General features: G+C 43.4%; 1 protein-coding gene and 1 non-coding gene across 2 annotated transcripts in view; both read left to right on the top strand.

Moving 5' to 3' along the window:
- PARD6G (par-6 family cell polarity regulator gamma) overlaps positions 1 to 15865 on the top strand; it is a 104810-nt gene that overhangs the window by 64833 nt on the left and 24112 nt on the right. The window lies entirely within an intron of this gene.
- LOC119511940 lies at positions 1645 to 1755 on the top strand. The gene has a single exon (XR_005212281.1). It is a non-coding gene; the product is annotated as a U6 spliceosomal RNA (small nuclear RNA).

Below are 15865 nucleotides of genomic sequence, written 5' to 3' on the forward strand. Positions count from 1 at the left end.
GAGAAACTGCTGTGCTCCTGGGGTATCTGTGCGACGGCTCTCTGGGCTCCCCTCAGCGCACGGGCCAGGTTTGCAGACACAGCCCAGCTGTGAGAACTGCGGATAACCACGCCGCAGCCATCCCCCAGGGTGCGGTTAGTTTAAATGTGACTTTTCCTCCTCAACCACCACCTCCTTCCCTGACGCCCATCCTTTCTCGCTTCCTTCTCATAAACATCTTTTCTTCCCCGAGTCTACCACTGCTCCACCTGGATCCATTCTCCACCTAAGCAGCATGAATGTGTTCCTAACTCTATACAGCTTGAATGCACAATTCATGAATTACCCTTCCACTGATTTTTTTTTTTTTTTGCAAAAGATAAAATTTAAGTTTCCTTCCCTTTGACCCATTTCTGAAATAGGCTTTGTGTAGGAAAATACCCACTTATGCCCAACAACCAGATGTTGGAATTTCTTTTCAGAGAGGGAGCCTCTTTTCAGTTGCTCTTTCAAAAACATGTTCCCACTGGAATGAGATTATCTGGCTTGCAAATCGTTGAGGAAGTGGCTGGTCCCAGCATAAAAGAAACCAGAGGACTGGGAATAGAAGAGGATCTCTTTCCGTTTTGAAGGGATGTGTTCTCGAGCTGTTTTCCGGTTCCCTCTGGTTTGCCTCTGAAGGTGAAGTCAGGAGCGCACCAGAGCTGCCGCGTCTCTGTGTTTACAGAGGAAATGGAATGGAATTCTGAGTTCCCAACAGATGCTGCTGGAGGCAGTGCTGCCTTTTCCTGTTGAAATAACCCTTCCCCGTCTGTGGCTGTGTTGATCGGGCCGGTTCTCCTGCTTTGTGAATTGCTCAGTGTTTTAGTTTCTTACGTTGTTCAAGAAAACACCACAGAATGGGTCAGGTTAAATAACGGGGATTTTTTAGCTTACAGGTTTTGAGGCTCACATCAAAGTCCACATCAAGGCGATGCTTTCCCCCTGAAGACTGGCACCCTGTGCTGGCTGCTGGCGATTCCTGGTCCGTGGCTTGTCACATGGCAATGCACACGGTGGCCTCTCCGTTCTCTGCTGGGTTTCAGAGATTTCAGCTCTTACTTCCTGTGGCAGTCTCTCTGTCTGAGTTTCATTCCAATTCTTTGCACTCCAGTAAAGGGGTTAAGACCCATCCTGCTTTGGCTGGGCCACACTTTAACTGAAGTGTCCTCCTCAAAGGGTGCTACGGCTACAGGAATGCACTAGATTTAAGAACATGTTTTTCTGGGGTATATACAGCTCCAAACCATCACACTCAGGATGGAACCCAGCAAAAGTTTGAGGATTCTCATACTCACTTTGGTTTACTCTGCAGCGATAGTAATGGGAAAGAAGTCTTGATTTCTCAGCATGTGAAGGGTTTGCATTTGGAGGCCCCTGCCTTCTCCGCTGGCCCTGTGGGAAAAGCTGCTTTTATGGGGCAGCCCTCTCCCCTATGATGGGCTGAGATAGGAGCTGGACAAGGAGAAGCTTCAGTACCTAACTTGTTGGGGTTTGGAAACTTCAGCCTGAGAAGGGAAGATTGTAATTGCAAAACCAAGAATCCCAATAGATAATTTCTGGCTTCCTTAAAGTGAGTTCATAAAATTAAAAGGCATCCTATAAATACTTAAAATATGTTTAAAAATATAAAGCATGCACAGTATATACCCTAAACTAGGAACAATATAGAGGAGAGTTGTAGCATGACTCCTGTGTAAGAATGAAGTGCAACTTTGTGAAGTGTTCCAAATTTTTGTGAATTTAAGTATTACACACTCTGAGTCAATATTACAAAATATACACAATGCATGGATTGCTACTAGGCCTCTTTTCTGGTTTTCTGATTATGGAAAATAAATAGAAATATGACGGTCAGCCCTTGGCGCGCCCACAAGTCTGCTTAGAGAAGGCACTGTGCTGGTTGGGATGCTGCAGGTGTGGCCCGGCTCCCATGGGACCCTGGCAGTCACAGCTCTCTCTTCACTGTTCTCCCGGCTGCGACTGGAAGACAGGGGAGGGGGGCACCAGTGCCACCATGGACGCTGGTTCCTAAGGTATCTGAGCCACTTTGGCAGGACACTACCAAGAGCCAGGCCCAATATCAGCCCATGGAGGGCTGAGGGTGCCCTGTTCACCATCTCCCACCGGCCTCAGACCCCTCGGTCTCCTGCTCGTTAATGTCCTCTGTGTCCAGCCTGAACACTGAGGCCCAGCATTTCAGAATCATTCTTGCACCCCTACCTTAAACTGCCTTGCACTGGACCCCTTTTAAGCACAGCCTCTGGCCGCCCACCGTCTGCCTTCTGTCTGCTGGACCCAGCAGGAGGAAGTCACGTGAGGGTGGGCCAGGCCAGCCCCTCCAGTGGGCTCTGGGGTCTTCTCCAGGCTGCTCCATCCCTCTGGGCAAACTGCCCCCCGGCCTCCTCACCCCCAGGAGAAGGGAAGGTGCGGAGCACCCCTGGCCTCTCGGCCCTCCTCGCTCACAGCACCGTCTGCTCCCAGCTCCCTGAGCAGACCCTCACACCCACCGCTGCTCTGCCCCTCCCCTTCCTTTCTCCGTGTCCGGGCCCCTCCCGCTCTGCAGCTCTGTCCCCTCGGCCTGCTCCTGTGCTGATGGAGCCTTCCCTTCCCCCAGGTCTGAAAGGCGGCTCTTCAGAGGCCTCCCCCAGTAACATCTCACACACACACACACACACACACACACACACACACACACACACACGACCGTCTCCCCACTCGGGGTCTTCGCGGTGCTCCTGTCCCTGCAGCAGACAAGGGTGCCCGGTGCACGGCAGGCTCCAGGGGAGTGTGTAAGCTGAGCGAGGGGACGGCACCTGATTTACAGCTCTACGTCCTCAGCTTCAAGCCCTCGTTGAAGTTAGCTCAGCGGTTAATCTGTGAAGTTGGAGCTTTCTTTGACTTCCTGGTTGCCTGCCCTTTTAGGAAATTGTGAAGTAAAAACTTAAGTGTGCTCAAACGGACTTAATGATTGATGCTGTTAAAGAAGGTTGTGGATTCTTTGATTAAAGAAATACTGATTTAGGACCCTGCGAGGGGAGCGCAGCACCTGCACCGGCCCGTGGCTGCCCCCGTCTGTGTGTCCCGTTTTCACCGAGTCCGCCTCGTCCCCACCTCCTGCCCAGTGCACAGGCAGACACCCAGGATACTCGCCGCGATTGGAGGACCGACACCCTACTTCCTGGGCCTGGGGGAGCAGCCTGGACTGTTCCCCGGGGAGGGGGCGGCGGGGCGGGGGGGTGGGGCTGTTCCCGGGGGTGACAACAGAGTTGTGACCGATTTTATCCAGAGGTCATTCTTACTACCCAGTGTCAACCCATCCATCCTAAGCCAATTTGTGGCGTTTTGCTGAACTATATTCGAAGTGCTGAGCAATGTAAAATAAAGGATTGAACAGTGCTGGGCCACCTCCCAGGGGTCCTGGTTGCCTCTCGGGCCCAGACTGTTCAAGGCAGAAGGGCAAGGATTTCTGGAACGTTCTGGGAGACTCTGCTCAGGCCCCTTCCACAGATGGCCCGTGTGTCCCCTTGGAGCCCCCTGCTCCTCCACCTCCCCCAACAGGCCCAGTGACCAAACCCAAGACCCACTGCTGTCTGCGTGCAGCCCCCCACCCTCTGCAGACTGCATAGGAAGGGGGCAGAGGTAGGAAAGCTCAGGCGGGGTGAGGGGTAAGTTCGCTATAAAGCTCTTATTTAAGGACTTTCCAACGGGGAGGGAATTTAGATCTGGACGGATGTGACAAGTCAATTGGGAAGTCTAGGTTCTCGCTTTAAACCTATAAAGTAAGTAGGAGAAACAGATGGTTAAAGAAACCAAGGATCCCCAGCCCAGGGGGAAAGACTGTATCCTCAGAGCAGCTGCTGGAGCTCGGGCGATGGCTCATCCCTTCATCCCAAGGACTTTTCTGGAAGGAAAACGTTGACCAAAGGGATGCCTGAGCAGAGCACAGCCCACCTGCCAGCCCCGACGTTGCTCCGGGGTGGGCGGGGGGGTGTCTTAGGACCCTCGTCGGCTCCAGCGATGCTGCGAATTGTGTCCAGCTCAGCTTCCCTGAACCGGCGTCTCATCGGAAGGCGGCAGTGAGAAGCCAGGAGGTGGGACGAGGAGGCCACTCCAGCTTTCAGAGTAAAGCAGCGCAGCGTCCCGTCTCCAGCTGGTTCCCAGGACAGCAGCGATCGTTGGAGATATCCCTGGGGAGCAACTTTTTCTAAGAGGCTGTTTCTCTTAAAGCATCTCCGCCAAGTGGGAGAAGAGATGTATTCTATTTCTAACCTTGCAGCCTTGGAGTTTCTTTGGCAAACTAACATTTGATCATTTTTTGCTGACAAGGAAAGGGATACAAGCGGTGGGGATTTTTCCGTCCACTCCGGTTCCCTCTGCTGCAGAAGGCCCCAGACGCACCGGACCTCCTGACTCGGCCCGAGCAGCCTCGCCCCGCCTGAGTTCTCTCTGCACCCACATGGGGTTCGGGGCTCAAAGGTGGACGTTGTGCTCTTTGCTCCCTGGAGATCGTCGTCAAATGGGGGAGAATAAAGAAAGCCACGACTGCTCAGAGAGAATTCCTGTTGCAGAGCCCTTTTCTGGCTGGGGAGGTGGTCAGGGAGAGTCTGACGAGGAAGGACGTCTTCCCGGGGTTGGCCGGGAGCAAGGCTGAAGGCAGCGTCCTGGGCGAGAAAACAGCACACCACAGCACGGGGCAGAGCCAGGAGGGCCTTGGAAGGCTTTTTGTTTGTTTGTTTAACTTTTTGTTCTGAAATACTTTGAAACTTACTGGACAGTTACAAAAATAGTACGAACCCAGCACAGAACCCCAACACACACCCATCCCCCCAGATACCCAGATCCATGGATTTTAACATGTTGCCATACTTGCCATCTGTCTATCCATCATCTGTGTACCCATTTGTCCATTTTCAGAACACTTAACACTGCCATATATTTATCCCTAAGAACAAGGATATTCACTTATGTGCAGTTATCTACTTCAAGAAGTTTAACATTGATATAAAGCTTACAGTTTATATTCTAATTTTTTCATTATGTCCCAATAATGTCCCCTTGAAGCTTTTCTCCTCCCTTGCTAGATCCCATCCAGGAACAAGTATTGCATTTAATTGTTATTGTCTCTTTAATTGCTCTTTCTTGTGCATGTGTCAGCCTATATGCAACATAAACTCTCTCATCTCAACCATGCCCAAGCAAACCATTCAGGGGGGTTAATCCCATTTACAATGTTGTGGTGCCCTCATCACCTCCATTACTGAAACCTTCCCCTCTCCCCAGACAAAGCCCTACACTCGTTTTGTGTTAACTCCCCATTCTCCCCGCCCCACCCCTGGCAACCTGTACTCTAATTTCTGTCTCTATGAGCTCATGTATTCTCTGATACTTTCTTTGTAGTTACAATGGGGCTTAGATTTAAATCCTAAATCTATAATAATTTCCTTTGCTTTAATTCCAACTAAACTTCAATAGTTTACACAAACTATGTTCCTACACCCTCCATCCCCCACGTTTATGAACTTGTCACAAATTACTTGTTTATACATTGCGAGTCCAACATCAGTCCTTCATCATTACATCTTACACATTTTCCTTTTAGATCCTGTAAGAATTTAACAGTGGAGTTACACCCCCCACCCAAAAAAAAATATACTGGCATTTATATATTTACCCATGTCATTACCTTTACCATAGATCTTTATTTTGCCAGGCAGCTTCACTCTATGGTCTATCGTCCTTTCCTTTAAAGGTGGAGAACTCGCTTTAACATCCTTGTACGTAGGGCAGGTCCGGTGGTGATGAACTCCCTCAGCTTTTTTTTTTTAAACCTGGGAATGTCTTAATCACTCCCTTATTTAAAAAAAAAAATATATATATATATATACACACACACACACACACACACATTTCTTTTTAATTGTGGTGAAATATACATATAACATGAAAATCATTTTAACCATTCTAAGTGTACAAGTCTTTGACATTAAGTGCATTGACAGTGTTGTGTAACTTTCACCATCCGTTTCCAGTCTGTTTAGGTCAACCTAAACCAAAGCTCATACTTATTTAACAGTAACTCCCCATCCACCCCTCCCACCATCCCTGGTAGCCACACTTGTACTTTCTATCTCTATGATTTTGCTTTTTCTAAGTATTTCATATAAGAGAAATCATACTATACTTGTCGTTTTATGTTTGGATTATTTCACTCAACATGATGTCTTCAAGGTCCATCCAAGTTGTTGCATGCACCAGCAGTTCACTTCTTTTGATGGCAGAATAATGCTTGCATAGACCACGTTGTGTTTATCCGTCATCTGTTGATGGGCACTTGGGTTGCTTCCCTCTTTTGGCAATTGTGAACAATGCCACACTGAACATTGGTGTATAAATATCTGTCCAATCCCCTGTTTTCAATTCTGTTAGGTATATACCTAGAAGTGGAATTGCCAGGTGATATGGTGATTCTCTGTTTAATTTTCTAAGGAACCATGAAACTTTTTTCCACGGTGGCTGCACCGTTTTACATTCCCACCAACATTGTGTGAAGGTTTCTATTTCTCCACAACCTGTCTGACACTTGTTATTTTCAGTTTTTTTTTTTAAGTAGCCAACCCAGTGGGTGTAAAGTGGTATCTCATTAGAGTTTTAATGTCCATTTCTCTAATGACTAATGATGCTGAGCATATTTTCATGTATTTTTTTGGCCATTTGAACATCATCTTGGAGAAATGTCTATTCAAATCCTTGGCTCATTTTTAAGTTAAGTTGTTGTCTTTTTGTTGTTGGGTTGCAAAGATTCTTTCTATATTCTGGATATTAAATCCTTATTAGATATATGGCTTCCAAATGTTTTCTCCCATTCTGTAGGTTTTCTTTTCACTTTCCTTATAAGTATTTTGATACACAAAATTTTTAAATTTTCATGAAGTTCCATTCATCTGTTTTTTCTTTTGTTACTTGTGCTTCTAGTGTAACATTTAAAAATCCAATACCTACTAAAAGGTCTTGAAGAATTTTCCTTATGTTTTCTTTTAAAAGTGTTGTAGTATTAGCTATTATATTTAAGTCATTGAACAATTTGGAGTTAATTTTTGTATATGATGAGAGGTGGGGGTCCACATTCATTCTTTTGCATGTAGATTTCCAGTTGTCTCAACACCATTTGTTGAAAAGACTGTTCTTTCCCTATTGAATGGAATTGACACCTTTGTCAAAATTCAGCTCACCGTGGATGTGGGTTTAATTCTAGACTTTGAATTCTCTTTCATTGGTCTAAATGTCTATCCTTATGCTAGTACCTCACTGTTTTAATTTCTGTAGGTTTGCAGTAAGTTTTGAAATCAGGAAGTGTGAATCCTCTAATTTTGTTCTTTCTTTTTAAAGACTGTTTTGGCTCTTGGGACCCCTCTAAATTCCAGCTTTTCCATTTCTGAAAAGAAGGCTGCTGGAATTTTGATAGATATTACATCAAATTTGTAAAATTGCCTAGGCAGAATTGACTGTTAACAATATTAAGTTGCCAATCCATGAACATGGGATGTTTTTCCATTTACTTAGGTCTCCTTTAATTTCTTACAGCAGTGTTTTGTAGTTTTCAGTGTACAGGTCTTAGGCCTCCTCAGTTAATTTATTCGTTTTTAGACACTATTATAAATGATACTGTTTTCTTGATTTCCTTTTCAGATTGTCCATTGCTGGTGTACAGGAACCCACTGACTTCCATGTTTTATCTTGTATCTTGTAACTTTGATGAATTTATTTATTAGTTCTAGTAGCTTTCTTGTGGATGCTCTGGGATTTTGTGTATATAGGATCGAGCCATCTGGATATAAGGATAACCTGACTTCTTCATTTCCAATTTGGATGTCTTTTATTTCTTTCTCTGGGTAGCACTTCCAGTACCATGCTGAATAACAGTGGTGAAGCTGGCATCCTTGTTTTGTTTTGTTTTGTTTTCCTGATCTTAGGGAAATCTTTCAGTCTTTCACCATTGAGTATGATATTTTCTGCAGACTTTTCATGAATTCCCTTTTTCATGTTGAGAAAGTTCCTTTCTATTCTTAGTTTGCTGAGTGTTTTTATGATGAAAAGTTATTGGATTTTGTCAGTTGCCTTTTCCACATCCGTTGAGATGATCATGTGTTTTTTTCCTTCAGCCTATTAGTGGAGTGTATTACATTGTTTTTTATGTTGAACCATCCTTGCATTCCTGGAATAAATCCCATTTGGTCATGGTGTATACTACTGGATTTGGTTTTCCAGTATTTTGTTGAGGAATATTGCATCTATATTTATAAGGTATATTGGCCTGTAATTTTCTTTTCTTGTTCTGTCTTTATCTGGATTTGGTATCAGGGTAATGCCAGCCTCATAGAATGAGTTAGAAATCAATCCCTCTTCTATTTTTTGGAAGATTTTGAGAAGGATTGTGTTAAATCTTTATTTGGTAGAATTCAGCAGTGAAACCATGTGGTTCTGGAGGTTTTTGATTACCCATTCAATCTCTTTACTAATTGTAAGTCAGTTGAGATTTTCTGTTTTTGTGTGGGTCAGATAAAGTAATTTGTATGCTTCTAAAAATTTGTCCATTTCATCTAGATTTACTTCATCATTATCATATTATTGTTCCTAGCATTCTCTTATGTTCTAGTTTGCTAATGCTGCTGGAATGCAAAACACCAGAGATGGATTGGCTTTTATAAAAGGGGGGTTATTTGGTTACACAGTTACTGTCTTAAGGCCATTAAAGTGTCCAAGGTAACACATCAGCAGTCGGGTACCTTCACTGGAGGATGGCCAATGGTGTCCAGAAAACCTCTGTTAGCTGGGAAGGCACGTGGCTGGCGTCTGCTCCAAAGTTCTGGTTTCAAAATGGCTTTCTCCCAGGACGTTCCTCTCTAGGCTGCAGTTCCTCAAAAATGCCACTCTTAGTTGCACTTGGGGTATTTGTCCTCTCTTAGCTTTTTGGAGCAAGAGTCTGCTTTCAACAGCCATCTTCAAGCTGTCTCTCATCTGCAGCTCCTGTGCTTTCTTCAAAGTGTCCTCTCAGCTGTAACAGCTTGTTCCTTCTGTCTGATCTTATATAGTGCTCCAGTAATTTAATTCAGACCCACCCTGAATGGACGTGCCAACACCTCCATGGAAATTATCCAATCAGAGTCATCGCCCACAGTTGGGTGGGGCACATCTCCTTGGAAACACTCAAAGAATTACAATCTAATTAACACTGATAGGTCTGCCCACACAAGATTACATCAAAGATAATGGCATTTGGGGGGACATAATACATTCAAACTGGCACATCTTATAATCCTTATTTCTGTAAGGTTGGAAATAATGTCCCCACCTTCTTTCCTGATTTTAGGTATTTGTGTCCTCTCTCTCTTTTTCTCTGTTAGTCTGGCTGAAAATTTGACAGTTTTATTCAACTTATTGACTAATTTTTGGTTTTGTTCTGGAAACCCAGGAGGCCTGCTAAATTCTCCTGGCAATTCATAATTCTGAAAAGCTGCCTCCGCCCACTTCTGCTAAACCATCAGAGGTAGCACCAATGAACGGTGCTGTGGGGGAGATGTACCAACTCCTTCTCAATTCATTGCACACCTACTGTATGGGTTCATGTACAGAAAACCTTAACAGGTAACCTTACATTTTGGTATTTGGTGCCTTTAAAGAGGGTTACCGATTTGGTTCAATTTGGCTAGAACGGAACCCAGAAGTACTGCCTGTAGACATTTCTCTATTCTTTTTCTATTCCATATTTAATTTATCTCTGCTCTAATGTTTACTGTTGCCTTCCTTGTACTTACTTTAGGTTTACTCTGCTCTTCTTGTTTTAGTTTCTGTAGGTGTGAAGTTAGGTTATTGTATTGTGATATTTCTTCTTTTTGAATGTAGGCACTTAAAGCTATAAATTTGCCTCTGACTTCAGCCCATAAATTTTGGTATGCTGTGTTTTCATTTTTCTTCATCTCAAGATATTTCCTAATTTCCCTTGTGATTTTTCTTTGACTCATTGGTTGTTTAATAGTGTGTCATTTAAGTTTCACATATTTGTAAATTTTCAATTTTCCTTCTGTAGTTGATTTGTAGCTTTATTCCATTGTGGTCAGAGATGATATTTTGTATGATTCCAATATTTTAAAATGTATTGGATATGATTTGTGGCCTAACATATGTCTATCCTGGAAAATGTTCCATATGCACTTGAGAAGAATGTATATTCTGCAGGTGTTGGCTGGAGTGTTCTATATATGTCCATTTGGTCTAATTTGTTGATAATGTTGTTCAAGTCCTCTATTTCCTTTTTTGATCTTCTGCTTAAATGTCCTATCACTTACAAAAAGTGGTGTATTAAAGTTTCCAGCTGTTATTGTAGAACTATCTATTTCTTCTTTCATTTCTGTCAATGTTTGCTTCATATACTTTGGGGCTCTGGTGTGAGGTGCATATATGTTTATAGTTGTTATATTTTCTGGCTGAATTGAAACTTTTATCAGTATATAATATCCTTCTTTGTTTCTTGTAATCTTTTTTAAAGTGTGTTTTGCCTGAGAATAATATAGCCACTTCGGCCCTTTTTTATTATTGTTTGCATGAAATGTATTTTTCCACCCTTTTACTTTCAAACTCTGTTTTCTTTGTACCTAAAATGTATCTCTTCTAGATGGCATATAGATGGATTGTGCTGTTTCATCCAATCTGCCACTCTCTGCCTTTTAATAGGGGAATTTGAAACATTGATATTTAAAATAATAACTGAGAAGAATTATTTATGCCTTTTAGCTATTTGTTTTGGGGATGTCTCACATGTTATTTGTTCATCAAATACTCCATTATTGTCTTTTTTGTATTATTTGCTTTTTTGTTGTGTACAATTTTGATTCCCTTCCTCTTTCCTTTTCTATTTTTTAAGTTGTTTTCTTAGTGGTTACCTTTGTGAATACAATTAACATCAAAAACAAAGAATCTAGTTTGAATGGTGCCAGCCTCATTTCAGTAGTGAACAAAAGCCCTACTCCTATATATCACTGTTCCTCAACCATTATATTGCTGTTGTCTCAGATTACATCTTTATACATTGTATGCCCAGTAACACAGATTTATTCACACATTTGACTGTTAATTCATATGGGGAAGGGAACATTTACAAACCAAAATTACAATAATACTGGATTTTATATTTACCTAAATAGTTACCTTTATCAATGTCATTTGTTTCTGCTTATGGCTTTGAGGTAGTGTCTAGTGTCCTTTTATTTAAGCATGAAGGACTAGCCTTTAGAGTATCTTTTAGGGCAGGTCTCCTGGTAATGAACTTTTTCAGCTTTTGTTTATCTGTAAATATCTTAATTTCATTTTCATTTTTGAAAGATAATTTTGTGAGATATAGAATTCTTGGTTCACAGTACTTTTTTTCTCTAAGGACTTTAAATACACCATCCCACTACCTTCTGGCCTCCATGATTTCTGATGAGGAATCCGCTGTTAATCTTATTAGGGACCCCTTGAATGTGACAAGTAGCTTCTCTTGCTGCTTTCAAAATCCTCTCTTTGCCTTTGGATTTTGACAATTTTGCTATAATATATCTTAGATTCTGTCCTATTGGAGTTCATTGAGGTTCCTGGATCTGTGTATTCATCTTTCATCATATTTAGGAAGTTTTTCAGCCATTATCTCTTTGAATACTTTACTGCATCTGCCTTTTCCTCTTGTCCTTCTGGGACTCCAATGATGTGTATATTTGGACACTTTATGGTGCCTCACAGGTCCCTCAGGCTGTGTTCATTTTACTGCATGATATTTTCTTTCCACTCCTCCCACTGTATAATTTTTATTGTCTTTTCTTCAAGTTCACTCTTCCTTTCTTCTGCCTGTTCAAATCTGCTGTTGAATCTGTTAATGATTTTTTCATTTCAATTACCATGCATTGTTCTCCAAATTTTGTTTCATTCCTTTTTTTTTTATCATTTTCTTCTCTATTTTATTCAGACAATGTTTTCATAATTTCCTTTAGTTCTTTGTTTATGGATCCTTTAGCTCATTAAATATTGTGGTGACTTGGAGCTGTGTATCCCTGAAAAACATATTTTTAAACTTAATTCATTCCTGTGGGTATGAACCCACTATAAGTAGGACCTTAGATGAGGTTACTTCAGTTAAGATGTGGACCAACTGAATCAAGATGGGTCTTAATCTTATTACTGATGTCCTTTATAAATGGAATGAAATTCAGGCACATAGAGAGAAAACCATGCAGGGAACAACTAGAAGCTGAAAGTCATGGATACCAGAAGTCAAGTGAACCCAGGAAAGAAGAGAGAAGCCAGGGTGGGCCGCCATGTGCATTGCCATGTGACAGAAAAGCCAAGGACCAAGGACCTTCAGTAGGCAGCCCCAGAACACCAGTCTTCCAAGACAAAGAGTCGCTTGATGACTCCTTGGATTTTGGATTTCTCCTAGCCTCAGAATCATGAACCAACAAATTCCCATTGTTATTGCACGGTATTTGCTTTAGTAGCCAGAAAACTAAAATGGTTTGGGGTACTGGGAAGCGTGTAGCACCACAAATACCTAACATGTGGAAACATCTTTGGAACTGAGTAATGGGTGGAGGCTGGAAGAACCATGAGGTGCTTGGTAGAAAAAGCCTAGATTGCTGAGAAGAGACTATTGGTAGAAATATGGATGTTTAAAGTACCTTCAGTGAAGCCTTAGAAGGAAATGAGTGTGTTATTGGAAACTGGAAGGAAGGTGATCCTTGTTTAAAGTGGCAGAGAACTTAGCAAAATTGAGTTCCGATGTCAGGTGGAAGGTACAACTTAAAAGTGATGAACCTGGATATTTAGCTGAGATTTGGTGCAGCCTGGTTTCTCCTTGCAGTTTATAGTGAAAGGGAAAATCTGAGAAGTGAACTCCTAGGCACAAAGAAACCAGAAATTGATGGTTTGTAAAAATGTTGAGGCTCTTCAGATAGTGTGGTCTGTGACTGGGGCCAGAAGCAGTTCTATCAGGGACCTCTTTGAGAATCCAGAAAGCAAGCCCCCAGAGAATAAGGCTCCTTGTAAGGGTTTAACTGGACACGGAACCAGTCAGCCATTTCAGTAGACATCAAGATTGGAAATGCATTTATGTAGGGAGGATCTGTGGAAAGTTCTGTTGTCTGATAGTTTGGACCCCTGTGAACTGCACATAAGGACTATAAGACTTTTGTGAAATTTGTATAAACAGAATCACTGCCAGCCTGTACTGAAGGGGACAAAGAAGGGACAAATTGAAGAATGAATGACTTCAAGGGCAGAACCATGGAAGCCAAGGTCTGGGCCAAATAGTTCTCCTTGGGCCAAGAGAGCAGGCCCACCCATGTGCGAGGAGAGGGCAGGTTCACCCTGCATTTGGATGAAGCAGGCCATCTGTCCCTGCTCTTGGAGGGTGCTAGGCCTTGCACTCCATGTTCAGGGAGAATGCTGCCACCCTAATGCTTAGACATGGTGGGGTATGACCTCAAGGTCCATGGAAAGCCGGCTGCCACCCTAATATTTGGAGACGGTAGAGCCTGGGCCTCAGGGTTCGTGGAGAGCCGGCTGCCACCCTAATATTTGGAGAGGGTAGAGCCTGGGCCTCAGGATCCATGGAGAGCTGGCTGCCACCCTAATGCTTGCAGAGGGTGGGGCCTTAACCTCAGTGTTTGGGGAATGCATAGCTGCTGTGCAATTGCTTGGAAGGGGTAAGCCTTCCACTCCATCAGGCCAAGAAAACAAAACAATCCACAGATGATTCTCAGACATTCATATCTAATATAGTTTTCTCTGCTAGTTTTTGGATTTCTTTGGTAACCATGACCCCTGCTTTTCTTCCAATTTCCTCCTTCTGGAATGGTGATGTTTATCCTACACCTGTGTCACCATTGTATATTGGAAGCAGGTTACTTGTTTTCTAGGTTTCACAGGTCCACAGAATGAGGGGAATTGTGCCCTGGGACAGACCACACCCATAACCAATATTACTGAGATTTTTTACTTAGCATTTTTACTGAAATGGCTTACGCCTTTGGGGATGTTGCGATGAAGTGAATATATTTTGCACATGGAAGGAACATGTATTTTGGAAGTTCAGAGGGTGGACTGTGATGGCTTGGAGCCACCTTTTGATGAGGTTACTTCATTAAGATGTGGCCCAACTGAATCAGGATAGGTCTTCTTTCTATTATTGGAGTTCTTTATAAGCAGAATGAAATTCAGACACTGAGAAAAAGCCATGGATGGAGCAGCCAGAAGCCAAAAGTCAATGGAACTCAGAAAAGGAGAAGCCAGCAGAGGCTGCCATATGCATTTCCATGACATAAAAGCCAAGACCAGCTTCCGGAAGATGGCAGTTAGGAGAGACAGGGCAAAAAACACCTCTGTGAAAAATACTAGATAAAAGCCAGAAGGTGACCCAGAACAACAGTTCCAGTGATGCACCAGCCAGACAAGGTCTGCTAAATCTACAGGGACTGTGCACTTGGTGAAACCAGGAGTCTGTGTTCTGAAATGAGTAAGCCTGCTGAATATCTGGCAGCCACACTGCCGTGTGGAGAAACCATGGGCTGGCATTTGGAATCGGACTAGTTCTTTTTTAAAAAACCTAAAAGTGGCTGTGGATATGGCAGCGAGAACCACCCAGTGAATCGTGGCAGGAATGGGCTGTGGGTACGCCTCAATATCTGGCGTGGACAACAGCCTTTCGAGCAACCGCTGCTAATTGTCTCCGAGCGAGGCAGGCAGAGGTTAGCCAAAGGAGAAAATAACCATGCCACTTACAGCCATCTTCCTGGTGGGCTGGGAATGCTCCTGCCTGGCACTGGCACCACAGCCCAGAGCCATGCCCAAAAACCCAGTGTGACGGGAAGTGTTTCCAGCATCACACGCAAATGCCACAATATTGGGTATGGACAATAGCCTTTCACGCACCCACAGCTAATTGTCCTGGAGCTGGGAAGGCGGGGCTGTGTGAAAAGGGGGAAATTAACACGCACCATACAGCCATCCTTTCAGCAGGCTGGGAATGCCCCTATACAGCCCGGCAGCCGAGAACTTCTCTTGAGGGATGGCGTGCACTTGTGATGTAGCACAGCCTTCCCTCAGCAGAGGCCCTGGGAAGGCACAGCTTGGAAGAGGGACCCACTTGGAAATCCCAGGGACCCTATTCAAATACCAAGAACTTGTGGGTCAGTGGCAGAGACAATCTGTGGTGAGACTGAACTGAAGGTTTAGACTCTTGCAACAGCCTTAAATCTCCAGGAACACCTGGGAGGTTTGATTATTAAAGCCATCCTCCCTCCCTAACTGCTCAGACACACACCCCACATTCAGGGTGGACAGCACCAACAACATACCCAAACTTGGTGCACCAGTTGGACCCCCACAAGAATCAGATCCCCACACACCACAAAGTTGGGGAGAATTGACTTGAGGGGAATAGGTGACTCATGGATGCCATCTGCTGGTTAGTTAGAGGAAGTGTACGCCACCAAGCTGTAGATATGAAAAATTAGCGCTTAGACTTTGAATTAGCCTACACATCCTAAAAGAACCCTATAAAGTTAAGCAAATGCCAAGAGGCCAAAAACAACAGAAAATTTTAAAGCATATGAAAAAACCAGACAATATGGATAACTCAAACCCAAATACCCAAATCAAAAGATCAGAGGAGACACAGTACTTGGAGCAATTAATCAAAGAACTAAAGACAAACAATGAGAGCATGGCACAGGATACAAAGGACATGAAGAAGATGCTAGAAGAGCATAAAGAATAAATTGCAAGAGTAAATAAAAAACTAGATGATCTTATGGGAACA

Source organism: Choloepus didactylus, chromosome 16 (genome assembly GCF_015220235.1).
Source record: "Choloepus didactylus isolate mChoDid1 chromosome 16, mChoDid1.pri, whole genome shotgun sequence".
NCBI classification, from domain to species: domain Eukaryota; kingdom Metazoa; phylum Chordata; class Mammalia; order Pilosa; family Megalonychidae; genus Choloepus; species Choloepus didactylus.